Here is a 13093-nt window from a genome sequence, read left to right as displayed (position 1 = left end):
TGTTTCTGTGCAGAACTGTAAATAAAGGAAATACCTGAACTCTGTGTGGGGATTGGCTTCTTGCACACGGGGCGAAAGAATCCGTTTTGGGATAACAGCTTTGCCATGGCCACATTGCTAAAAGCTGCTGCTTTTCAGGCCGTGCTCACCTGGGCCTGGCCCATCTCGGGATCCAGACGGGCACAGACAAAGCAGCAGAGATCTGAAACTCGGCGGCTGCGCGGTCGCTGTGCCCAAGACAATCCCACGTCGGCCACGAGAGCTCCTCTGGGAACAAGCAACAAATCCCAGAGGGCACCTCTGCGAGCCGGCTCCCTGAGTCCCTGTACCGAGGAGTTGTCGTCCAGGTGTTTGGGGAATCTGCTGCTGCTGTTTGGACCAGCTGTGTGGTGTTCCCAGTGCACACCTGGCAAGCTGAACTCCCCCACAAGGACAAGGGTGGCTGATTTGGAGGTGTGCCCTTGGTTCCTTAAAGAATCATTTGTTGGGGTTGACCTCCTGGCTGAGTGGCCAAGAGCAGCCTCCCACAGTGACTCCCTCTCCTTTGCTTTATCCATCAATCCTTCCCCAGAGGCTTTCAGGTGGCCTTGCCAACCGCAGCTCTGACATTCCAGCCCCTCCAGTACCTCCAAAGCTCAGGGCAGTGCCCTGCACACTCCCAGTGGTTCCTTGCACACTCCCATGCTGCACTGCTGATTCAGCTGTCTGCAGTGGGGCCCTGCCTGTTTGTACCCTTGCCATGGTGTCCTGTTTGCACACCCCACTTGTGCTCACACTCCGGTTCTGCACACCCCCTGCTTGCACTCTCACACTTGCGCCCAGCACACCCATCCCACACACACATCCCTGCACGCCTGTGCCTGGCCATCTGGATGGATGTGGCACTTTGGGATCGGCTTTAGGGTGGTGATGCTGGTAATGGGATGATGATGGAACTGGATGGTCTTGCTGGTCTCTAACAGAAGATGATGATTCTGCGACTCAAGGACTGCCCCAACTCAGGTACAGCACCTTGCACTTAGCCCTTGTTGAACCTCCTGAAGTTCTTGTGGTTTCACTTCCCAAGCTTGCTCAGATCCTTCTGCATGGCCCCATCTTTCCATAGTGTCACCTGCCCTGCTCAGCTTCCCATTCCCTGTAAATGTGTTGAGGGAGAGCTGCATCCACAGTCTGTGTCTCTGGGGAAGCCATGCAAGAGCCCTGAGGAGCACCCCTCATCCCCCACTGCAGCTGGACATGGAGCCACTGCCCACAGCTCCTTGGCTGTGTCCATCCAGCCAGTGGCTCATGCCCCAAATAGCCCAGCCTCCAAAGGCAGGGCTTTGCAGGGTAAGGCTGGGGCTGTCGTGTGGGAGCGTGGCCAAAGCCTCACAGGGGCCTGGGCACAGCAGGGGCTAAAAGTGCCCAAGTCTGGGGCTGCTCCGTGCCAGAGCTGTGCCAGTTCCAGTGGGGTCAGCTGTGAAGGGATGTTGAGTGTGGCCCTTTGTGACACAGGCCCGTGGTGATGCAGGACAGGGTGGTGCCCAGAGCCCTTTGTGACATGGCAGAGCCCCGCCCGGCCAGAGGGGGATCTGAGGGGTATTTAAGGGACACAGAGCTCTGGTGTGCCCAGTCCCAGGAGAGCCGCTCAGTCAGGAGGAAGCAGCTCCCCTGAGAGCCTCTGTGGCAGAGCACCATGGAGACTTTTGTGGAGGACGTGAACCCCAACCCCCCCTGTGCCGTGGAGAAGCCAGGCCTGTGCATGAGGCCCCAGGTGACGGCCAGCCCCACAGCCGGGGCACAGAGCCAGGGCCCTGCCCCACACAGCCCCTGCTGCTCCCCCAGTCCCGTGTGTCCCCCCGGCTCCTGCCCTGGGTGGATGGAAGCCCTCGGGGAGCAGGGGGAAGGGGCAGTAGAGGGGACGGAGCTGCCAGGGCCACAGGCTGTGGAGTGTGACTTGGCCAGGGAGGAGAGAGAGTGGGAACCCTGCCTGGGCCAGGAAGTGCCCCAGCGGGAAAATGAGAGTGTCCAAGAGCTGTCCCGTGGGGAAGATGAGAAATGCCAGGAGCCTTCCCAATGGCAAGATGTGAATGGCCAAGAGCTGTACAAGCAGGACAAGAGAAGAGTCCAAGAGCTGTCAGAAGGCGAGTTAGACCCAGAGCTGTACCACTGGGAAACTGAGAGACATCAAGAGCTATCCAAGTGGCTGGACATGGGAATCCAAGAGCTGTCCCGAGAGGAAAGCAGCAGTGACAAAATGTTTCCCCAATGGGAGCACTCCATTGACCGAGAGCTGTCCAGGGGAGATGTCAGACGATATCCAAAGCTGTCCCAAGAGAGAGGTGACAGTGACAAAAAGGAGTCCCAGGAGGACTGGGAAAGCATCGTGATCCACACCATCTGGATCAACCCCAAGTACCCACAGCTCCTGCAGGACCCCGACGCTGCTCCCCGGGACTCGGCCGAGGCAGCAGCTCGTCCGGCCTCGGCTGAGCAGGCGCAGGCAGCAGGGGCACGGAGCCAGGGCCCTGCCCCGCACGGCCCCTGCTGCCCCCCGGGCCCCTCAGCTCCCCAGCCGGGAGCCCAGGCCCTCAGGGAGCAGCCGGCTCCCCCCAAGGAACGCCCGTCCTGCCTCAGGCGGGCACTGCGGGGGCTGCTGTGCTGGCCCTGCCTGAGGCCGCAGCCGGACAATCGGTGCCCGCCGCCAGCGCCAGGCCGGGCCCGCAGGCGGTGGCTGGCCCGGAGCCTGCCCCGTGGCTGCCTCGGATGTCCGGGTGTCAGGGACAGCAGCTCCTTGTCGGGAGAACGGCCTGGATGAGGCTTAGGGCTCCAGAGGCACCGGGGGTGTCAGAGCCAAGGGCAGGTGCACAAAGCCTGGGCAGAAGGAGCTCCTGCTCAGAGGGGACAGCGAGGATGCGGAAGCGACAGCCACGGGGACGTTTGGCAGAACTTCCCAGATGAGGAACAAACTCACAAAGCCAACTCCGCAACTGTGCTGAAATCGGTTCCAGCTGGGGAAAAGGTGCTTGTGGCACAGGGAGATGGCGACCATTGACTCCCGGCCCAGTGACCCCAGAAATGCAGAGAAGAAACAAGAGGCAGATGGAGCACAGAGGAAGACTAGTTAGCATAAGAAGCAAAGGAATCTTTTAACGAGTAGAAGAAAAGTATCATTATCGATATATTAAAGCCAAGATAAAATGTTTCTTTTCATAAAATATGAAAATAATTTTAAAAATAAATAATGCATTAATTTAATAAGAGAGCCATATAATGGTTAGCCAATGAACATGAATGCCTTAGTTTGCTGCAATATATAGATAGTGAACATTTTTGATAGCTGCTGTGCTGGCTTTGTGGATTTGCCATCCCAGCACCTGTTTCTGTGCAGAACTGTAAATAAAGGAAATACCTGAACTCTGTGTGGGGATTGGCTTCTTGCACACGGGGCGAAAGAATCCGTTTTGGGATAACAGCTTTGCCATGGCCACATTGCTAAAAGCTGCTGCTTTTCAGGCCGTGCTCACCTGGGCCTGGCCCATCTCGGGATCCAGACGGGCACAGACAAAGCAGCAGAGATCTGAAACTCGGCGGCTGCGCGGTCGCTGTGCCCAAGACAATCCCACGTCGGCCACGAGAGCTCCTCTGGGAACAAGCAACAAATCCCAGAGGGCACCTCTGCGAGCCGGCTCCCCGAGTCCCTGTACCGAGGAGTTGTCGTCCAGGTGTTTGGGGAATCTGCTGCTGCTGTTTGGACCAGCTGTGTGGTGTTCCCAGTGCACACCTGGCAAGCTGAACTCCCCCCACAAGGACAAGGGTGGCTGATTTGGAGGTGTGCCCTTGGTTCCTTAAAGAATCATTTGTTGGGGTTGACCTCCTGGCTGAGTGGCCAAGAGCAGCCTCCCACAGTGACTCCCTCTCCTTTGCTTTATCCATCAATCCTTCCCCAGAGGCTTTCAGGTGGCCTTGCCAACCGCAGCTCTGACATTCCAGCCCCTCCAGTACCTCCAAAGCTCAGGGCAGTGCCCTGCACACTCCCAGTGGTTCCTTGCACACTCCCATGCTGCACTGCTGATTCAGCTGTCTGCAGTGGGGCCCTGCCTGTTTGTACCCTTGCCATGGTGTCCTGTTTGCACACCCCACTTGTGCTCACACTCCGGTTCTGCACACCCCCTGCTTGCACTCTCACACTTGCGCCCAGCACACCCATCCCACACACACATCCCTGCACGCCTGTGCCTGGCCATCTGGATGGATGTGGCACTTTGGGATCGGCTTTAGGGTGGTGATGCTGGTAATGGGATGATGATGGAACTGGATGGTCTTGCTGGTCTCTAACAGAAGATGATGATTCTGCGACTCAAGGACTGCCCCAACTCAGGTACAGCACCTTGCACTTAGCCCTTGTTGAACCTCCTGAAGCTCCTGTGGTTTCACTTCCCAAGCTTGCTCAGATCCTTCTGCATGGCCCCATCTTTCCATAGTGTCACCTGCCCTGCTCAGCTTCCCATTCCCTGTAAATGTGTTGAGGGAGAGCTGCATCCACAGTCTGTGTCTCTGGGGAAGCCATGCAAGAGCCCTGAGGAGCACCCCTCATCCCCCACTGCAGCTGGACATGGAGCCACTGCCCACAACTCCTGTGTCCATCCAGCCAATTCCTCATCACTGGAATAGCTCACTCTCCAAACCACAGCTCTCCTGTGGGCAAAGCAGCACAAAAACATGCATACTAGGTCAGTGAGATAAAGAATTAAACTGAATGGAAAAAGGTTGAAATAATTGCTCAAGATCTTCTTAATGACAAAAAAGCCAGCCTTCTCTAAGTCCAGTAAGATTTGTGAGTGTGTCATTCCTTAGAATTTCCTTCTGCTGTTGAATGCTTTCAATCAATGAAGGTTTGGTCAGGTTCCAGCCTGGACCCTTCTTAGTGATCTTGCTCAGAGGACGCAATAAAATAGCTCTCTGTGAGGGAATTTTGCTCTTTAGTAAGGAATGGGGATGGCGAGAGAATTCTTGACGAAATCCTACCTCATTGAGACAAATCTGTGAGCAAACTTGAGAGTGCAAAGAGTTAGGCCCTTCAGGGATATAAATTCCAGTCTCAGTTTAGGGACCAGATCTCCTTCCAGCGCTGACCCATGTTTTCATAGGCCTTGCCACTACAGTAAACACCTGGGAGACATCTACTATAAAATGAAGGATAAAACTGCAAACACTTGTCTAATCCGATAAAGTATACTTGCCTTAGCAGAATACTGTAATGGAATAATTTTATTTCTGAAAATAAAGCCCTAAACTCTTTAATTAACCCCTTTGAAAAGGAGGATAGGAATCATTCACAAGGTCTGCACTGCCTTCCAGTAGACCATCAAAAAAGCAGAGTGTGCCAAGTCTTTCTTCCTTAGAAATCCACTCAGGAACCTGTTCTGGAAAGAGGGCAAGAAATTTCTTTGTTGTTCACAAGCTGCAAAATTGGCCACTGAGGGCCTGAGCTGTACAGAGTTGCTTGCCAAGGGTAGAAAGTGTTGTATTGCATTGTAATGCCAGGCACAGGAATTTGCAGTTGGCCACTGGCATGTTCAGGGCTTGCACACAGATTTTTGCTGATCATCTCTAACTGGCTGTGGACAAAGATGTTATCTGCCCAAGGAACCTGCCACCGCTGCTGATAATGTTAGACAGCTCAAATATCTGCCAGAACCAGATGACAGCTCTTCAGTTTTGCCCATTTATCTTGTGCAATTTTCATATCTTTTTTATCAGTTTAGCTTATTTAATTGTAGAGGTTGTTCGTTGTCCTGGAGAAAAATCATTGAGAATGCAAGTTTCAAACTTTGTTATTAAATCCTGGTGCCACTAATGGCTGCTGATTCATTCTGCTATTTTACTTTTGTACTAAGGAGAAAAACCCAGGAATCTTTCAGAACTACATAGGTTAGATTTTGCTAGTAGTTACAATAGTCAAAGGGACAGGAATGGGGAGAGCTGTCCCCTAATAACATAGGAAAAAAACAAATTAGAAGGAATTTGCAGCCTGGGACATAACCAGCATCTCTCAAACTCCTGAAATCTGTGCTCTGTTACTGCTGTTTTGCTAATTAGTGAAATTACAAGTCTTTCCCCAGCCCCCTCTGCTGCCTTTTCTGAAGGTCTGACAAGACTCCTGGTTTTCTGCTTTAGCGGCTGGTGTCACCACACTGTGCCAGAGCTCAGCCCTCATTCAGTGCATGAACTGAAGTGAGCTAGATGGGTGTAGTGCATCTTTGGGTAGGACACATTTCTCTGAAATCTTTGGTGCCTCTCAGTACAGGGTGGAACTTTACATCCTGTGCAGCTTGGTTTTGGTTTTGATGCAGAATCAGATTTCCACTTGGCATTGCTTAGAGTTCAGTTTTTCTTTGGGTATTTTATTACTACTCTGTGTGTTTTGGTTTTAATTTGCTTCTTTGGTAAGAATTGAGGTGCATTGTTGCAAGAGATAATTTATGTAATTTGAATGGGAACACTGAGGAGGGGGAGAGTAAATTAAAATAGAACCTTTTTTGATACAATTGGAAGATGCAAAATCTTTCTTTGGAAATTTTCCTTATGTGAACGAGGCAAAGGCTTTGCAGCAGATCTCTACATTAGAGCTCAGCTTAGAAGCACAGAGTGGAAGCCAAAGCCGGTGCCAGAGCAAAGCTTTCATGAAGCTCCACACCAGTTATTCCTGTGAACCTGTAAGAGAGAGGGTGAGCCTGCTTCATTACCTTGTCTTAGGATAACTGGATAATCAGTTAAATAAACTGATAAATGTTTATTTAGCTACTTCAGCCAGCAAAATTTCATTTTGTGACATATTTGCAAACTTCAGTGCTGTTTTTTTACCAGTCCTTGATGTTGTCTGCCGTCTGCCAGATTAGTCATAAGCAATGGTATTGAAACTCTTCTTTTGCAGCTCATCTGCAATTGCTTCAAAATACTGGGGTACTTCCAGATGGCTGGTTGGTCTCAGCTACTCAATTCTAATCCGTCCCAGTTCTCTCACTAAGTTTGGGACAGTCCATGGTTTGTGGTACTGCCAGAAATTAATTTTGCTCTTTTCTCATTTACGGTGAAGGACTGAATTTCATTTGGTTATGGTATTGGTCTAGGCTCTATCTGTTTCTGTGATCAATAAAGAACTCTGGAGAAAACATTGATAAATTAATGATAGTCGTTTATGCAAGTATTGCTCATTTATGTTTTAAAAAGCTCACTGTATATTAGCATAATGGATTTTGTTGACAAGATGATGGTAAGTAGGGCGTTACAGCCTGTTCAATATGTTGTACTGTTGCTTTGTCCTGTGGGTGAAAAGTCTCATGTGGAATATGCATAAAACCATTTGTATGTGCATGGTTGTGAATGCCTCAGGTTGGAGAAGCCACGTTCCTCCAAGGATAGAGATGCAAACAATCACTTGGTGGATCTGGTGTGCACAGGAAAATCCAGGATCCGGACACATTGGGGTTTGGTTTGGTTTTAATACCTATAACTTATTATGGAAATGTGTTGGTTGTCTGGGTCTTTTGCTGTTGATTGTAGATCCACAGAAGCTGTTGCTTGTTTCCAGCAGCACATCCAAAAGAATTTGTATACAGAGAAACCCTGCATAGGGTGCTGCAACCTCACCCCAGGCAGCAGCAGACCCTGCACCTGCTCAGGATCAATTAAAATTAATCACGGTGTTTTAACAGGCACATAATTTTTTAGGAATGCAGTAGTAATTATTCAGACAAAACGGATCTATCCCTACCACTGTCACTAGTGTAAAGTTAAACCATGAATCCTCAGAGTTCCTTCAGAGAAAAGTGTAAAAGAGGCTGGCCCTTTTAGCCTGTGTGGATTCCCAAGGGAGCTACACAGGGTGGCTTCAAGTATGGACACATTATTAAAAGATGCTGCTCTTCCAACTGTGCTCACCTGTGCCTGGTCCATTGCAGGAGCCAGAAGGGGCTAGGGAAAGCAGCAGAGATCTGAAATTCTGAAACAGAAACAGCTGTAGTCTGTGGCCAAGTCTGTGTCTCTGGGGAAGCCATGCAAGAGCCCTGAGGAGCACCCCTCATCCCCCACTGCAGCTGCACATGGAGCCACTGCCCACAGCTCCTTGGCTGTGTCCATCCAGCCAGTGGCTCATGCCCCGAATAGCCCAGCCTCCAAAGGCAGGGCTTTGCAGGGTAAGGCTGGGGCTGTCGTGTGGGAGCGTGGCCAAAGCCTCACAGGGGCCTGGGCACAGCAGGGGCTAAAAGTGCCCAAGTCTGGGGCTGCTCCGTGCCAGAGCTGTGCCAGTTCCAGTGGGGTCAGCTGTGAAGGGATGTTGAGTGTGGCCCTTTGTGACACAGGCCCGTGGTGATGCAGGACAGGGTGGTGCCCAGAGCCCTTTGTGACATGGCAGAGCCCCGCCCGGCCAGAGGGGGATCTGAGGGGTATTTAAGGGACACAGAGCCCTGGCGTGCCCAGACCCAGGAGAGCCGCTCAGTCAGGAGGAAGCAGCTCCCCTGAGAGCCTCTGTGGCAGAGCACCATGGAGACTTTTGTGGAGGACGTGAACCCCAACTCCCCCTGTGCCGTGGAGCAGCCAGGCCTGTGCATGAGGCCCCAGGTGACGGCCAGCCCCACAGCCGGGGCACAGAGCCAGGGCCCTGCCCCACACAGCCCCTGCTGCTCCCCCAGTCCCGTGTGTCCCCCCGGCTCCTGCCCTGGGTGGATGGAAGCCCTCGGGGAGCAGGGGGAAGGGGCAGTAGAGGGGACGGAGCTGCCAGGGCCACAGGCTGTGGAGTGTGACTTGGCCAGGGAGGAGAGAGAGTGGGAACCCTGCCTGGGCCAGGAAGTGCCCCAGCGGGAAAATGAGAGTGTCCAAGAGCTGTCCCGTGGGGAAGATGAGAAATGCCAAGATCTGTCCCAACTGGAATTTGAGAGAGACCAAGAGCTGTCCCGTGGGGAAGATGCGAGATGCCAGGAGCCTTCCCAATGGCAAGATGTGAATGGCCAAGAGCTGTACAAGCAGGACAAGAGAAGAGTCCAAGAGCTGTCAGAAGGCGAGTTAGACCCAGAGCTGTACCACCGGGAAACTGAGAGACATCAAGAGCTATCCAAGTGGCTGGACATGGGAATCCAAGAGCTGTCCCGAGAGGAAAGCAGCAGTGACAAAATGTTTCCCCAATGGGAGCACTCCATTGACCGAGAGCTGTCCAGGGGAGAAGTCAGACGATATCCAAAGCTGTCCCAAGAGAGAGGTGACAGTGACAAAAAGGAGTCCCAGGAGGACTGGGAAAGCATCGTGATCCACACCATCTGGATCAACCCCAAGTACCCACAGCTCCTGCAGGACCCCGACGCTGCTCCCCGGGACTCGGCCGAGGCAGCAGCTCGTCCGGCCTCGGCTGAGCAGGCGCAGGCAGCAGGGGCACGGAGCCAGGGCCCTGCCCCGCACGGCCCCTGCTGCCCCCCGGGCCCCTCAGCTCCCCAGCCGGGAGCCCAGGCCCTCAGGGAGCAGCCGGCTCCCCCCAAGGAACGCCCGTCCCGCCTCAGGCGGGCACTGCGGGGGCTGCTGTGCTGGCCCTGCCTGAGGCCGCAGCCGGACAATCGGTGCCCGCCGCCAGCGCCAGGCCGGGCCCGCAGGCGGTGGCTGGCCCGGAGCCTGCCCCGTGGCTGCCTCGGATGTCCGGGTGTCAGGGACAGCAGCTCCTTGTCGGGAGAACGGCCTGGATGAGGCTTAGGGCTCCAGAGGCACCGGGGGTGTCAGAGCCAAGGGCAGGTGCACAAAGCCTGGGCAGAAGGAGCTCCTGCTCAGAGGGGACAGCGAGGATGCGGAAGCGACAGCCACGGGGACGTTTGGCAGAACTTCCCAGATGAGGAACAAACTCACAAAGCCAACTCCGCAACTGTGCTGAAATCGGTTCCAGCTGGGGAAAAGGTGCTTGTGGCACAGGGAGATGGCGACCATTGACTCCCGGCCCAGTGACCCCAGAAATGCAGAGAAGAAACAAGAGGCAGATGGAGCACAGAGGAAGACTAGTTAGCATAAGAAGCAAAGGAATCTTTTAACGAGTAGAAGAAAAGTATCATTATCGATATATTAAAGCCAAGATAAAATGTTTATTTTCATAAAATATGAAAATAATTTTAAAAATAAATAATGCATTAATTTAATAAGAGAGACATATAATGGTTAGCCAATGAACATGAATGCCTTAGTTTGCTGCAATATATAGATAGTGAACATTTTTGATAGCTGCTGTGCTGGCTTTGTGGATTTGCCATCCCAGCACCTGTTTCTGTGCAGAACTGTAAATAAAGGAAATACCTGAACTCTGTGTGGGGATTGGCTTCTTGCACACGGGGCGAAAGAATCCGTTTTGGGATAACAGCTTTGCCATGGCCACATTGCTAAAAGCTGCTGCTTTTCCAGCCGTGCTCACCTGGGCCTGGCCCATCTCGGGATCCAGACGGGCACAGACAAAGCAGCAGAGATCTGAAACTCGGCGGCTGCGCGGTCGCTGTGCCCAAGACAATCCCACGTCGGCCACGAGAGCTCCTCTGGGAACAAGCAACAAATCCCAGAGGGCACCTCTGCGAGCCGGCTCCCCGAGTCCCTGTACCGAGGAGTTGTCGTCCAGGTGTTTGGGGAATCTGCTGCTGCTGTTTGGACCAGCTGTGTGGTGTTCCCAGTGCACACCTGGCAAGCTGAACTCCCCCCACAAGGACAAGGGTGGCTGATTTGGAGGTGTGTCCTTGGTTCCTTAAAGAATCATTTGTTGGGGTTGACCTCCTGGCTGAGTGGCCAAGAGCAGCCTCCCACAGTGACTCCCTCTCCTTTGCTTTATCCATCAATCCTTCCCCAGAGGCTTTCAGGTGGCCTTGCCAACCGCAGCTCTGACATTCCAGCCCCTCCAGTACCTCCAAAGCTCAGGGCAGTGCCCTGCACACTCCCAGTGGTTCCTTGCACACTCCCATGCTGCACTGCTGATTCAGCTGTCTGCAGTGGGGCCCTGCCTGTTTGTACCCTTGCCATGGTGTCCTGTTTGCACACCCCACTTGTGCTCACACTCCGGTTCTGCACACCCCCTGCTTGCACTCTCACACTTGCGCCCAGCACACCCATCCCACACACACATCCCTGCACGCCTGTGCCTGGCCATCTGGATGGATGTGGCACTTTGGGATCGGCTTTAGGGTGGTGATGCTGGTAATGGGATGATGATGGAACTGGATGGTCTTGCTGGTCTCTAACAGAAGATGATGATTCTGCGACTCAAGGACTGCCCCAACTCAGGTACAGCACCTTGCACTTAGCCCCTGTTGAACCTCCTGAAGTTCTTGTGGTTTCACTTCCCAAGCTTGCTCAGATCCTTCTGCATGGCCCCATCTTTCCATAGTGTCACCTGCCCTGCTCAGCTTCCCATTCCCTGTAAATGTGTTGAGGGAGAGATGCATCCACAGTCTGTGTCTCTGGGGAAGCCATGCAAGAGCCCTGAGGAGCACCCCTCATCCCCCACTGCAGCTGGACATGGAGCCACTGCCCACAGCTCCTTGGCTGTGTCCATCCAGCCAGTGGCTCATGCCCCGAATAGCCCAGCTTCCAAAGGCAGGGCTTTGCAGGGTAAGGCTGGGGCTGTCGTGTGGGAGCGTGGCCAAAGCCTCACAGGGGCCTGGGCACAGCAGGGGCTAAAAGTGCCCAAGTCTGGGGCTGCTCCGTGCCAGAGCTGTGCCAGTTCCAGTGGGGTCAGCTGTGAAGGGATGTTGAGTGTGGCCCTTTGTGACACAGGCCCGTGGTGATGCAGGACAGGGTGGTGCCCAGAGCCCTTTGTGACATGGCAGAGCCCCGCCCGGCCAGAGGGGGATCTGAGGGGTATTTAAGGGACACAGAGCCCTGGTGTGCCCAGTCCCAGGAGAGCCGCTCAGTCAGGAGGAAGCAGCTCCCCTGAGAGCCTCTGTGGCAGAGCACCATGGAGACTTTTGTGGAGGACGTGAACCCCAACTCCCCCTGTGCCGTGGAGCAGCCAGGCCTGTGCATGAGGCCCCAGGTGACGGCCAGCCCCACAGCCGGGGCACAGAGCCAGGGCCCTGCCCCACACAGCCCCTGCTGCTCCCCCAGTCCCGTGTGTCCCCCCGGCTCCTGCCCTGGGTGGATGGAAGCCCTCGGGGAGCAGGGGGAAGGGGCAGTAGAGGGGACGGAGCTGCCAGGGCCACAGGCTGTGGAGTGTGACTTGGCCAGGGAGGAGAGAGAGTGGGAACCCTGCCTGGGCCAGGAAGTGCCCCAGCGGGAAAATGAGAGTGTCCAAGAGCTGTCCCGTGGGGAAGATGAGAAATGCCAAGATCTGTCCCAACTGGAATTTGAGAGAGACCAAGAGCTGTCCCGTGGGGAAGATGCGAGATGCCAGGAGCCTTCCCAATGGCAAGATGTGAATGGCCAAGAGCTGTACAAGCAGGACAAGAGAAGAGTCCAAGAGCTGTCAGAAGGCGAGTTAGACCCAGAGCTGTACCACCGGGAAACTGAGAGACATCAAGAGCTATCCAAGTGGCTGGACATGGGAATCCAAGAGCTGTCCCGAGAGGAAAGCAGCAGTGACAAAATGTTTCCCCAATGGGAGCACTCCATTGACCGAGAGCTGTCCAGGGGAGAAGTCAGACGATATCCAAAGCTGTCCCAAGAGAGAGGTGACAGTGACAAAAAGGAGTCCCAGGAGGACTGGGAAAGCATCGTGATCCACACCATCTGGATCAACCCCAAGTACCCACAGCTCCTGCAGGACCCCGACGCTGCTCCCCGGGACTCGGCCGAGGCAGCAGCTCGTCCGGCCTCGGCTGAGCAGGCGCAGGCAGCAGGGGCACGGAGCCAGGGCCCTGCCCCGCACGGCCCCTGCTGCCCCCCGGGCCCCTCAGCTCCCCAGCCGGGAGCCCAGGCCCTCAGGGAGCAGCCGGCTCCCCCCAAGGAACGCCCGTCCCGCCTCAGGCGGGCACTGCGGGGGCTGCTGTGCTGGCCCTGCCTGAGGCCGCAGCCGGACAATCGGTGCCCGCCGCCAGCGCCAGGCCGGGCCCGCAGGCGGTGGCTGGCCCGGAGCCTGCCCCGTGGCTGCCTCGGATGTCCGGGT

This window comes from Cinclus cinclus, chromosome 2 (assembly GCF_963662255.1).
Source record: "Cinclus cinclus chromosome 2, bCinCin1.1, whole genome shotgun sequence".
Taxonomy (NCBI): domain Eukaryota; kingdom Metazoa; phylum Chordata; class Aves; order Passeriformes; family Cinclidae; genus Cinclus; species Cinclus cinclus.
This window is presented reverse-complemented; position numbering follows the sequence as displayed.